This window comes from Brassica napus, unplaced genomic scaffold (assembly GCF_020379485.1).
Source record: "Brassica napus cultivar Da-Ae unplaced genomic scaffold, Da-Ae ScsIHWf_646;HRSCAF=948, whole genome shotgun sequence".
In the NCBI taxonomy this organism is placed as follows: Eukaryota; Viridiplantae; Streptophyta; class Magnoliopsida; order Brassicales; family Brassicaceae; genus Brassica; species Brassica napus.
Window position 1 is genome coordinate 100,001 of NW_026016706.1, and position 215 is coordinate 100,215.

Genomic DNA, 215 nt, shown 5'->3' on the forward strand with positions numbered 1-215 from the left:
GACGGACACACACGAACAGCCACGGACGTCCTGTATGTGCTGACGGACACCCACGGACGTCCTGTGTGTGCTGACAGACACCCACGGACGTCCTGTGTGTACTGAACAGACAGCCCACGTGGGGCAAAATCACTCGAACAGTCCACTGCAAGGGCCAGCGTGCGGAGTCCAAGGACCAGGGTGCTGATATGTGTACTGATGGCCAGCCACGGACA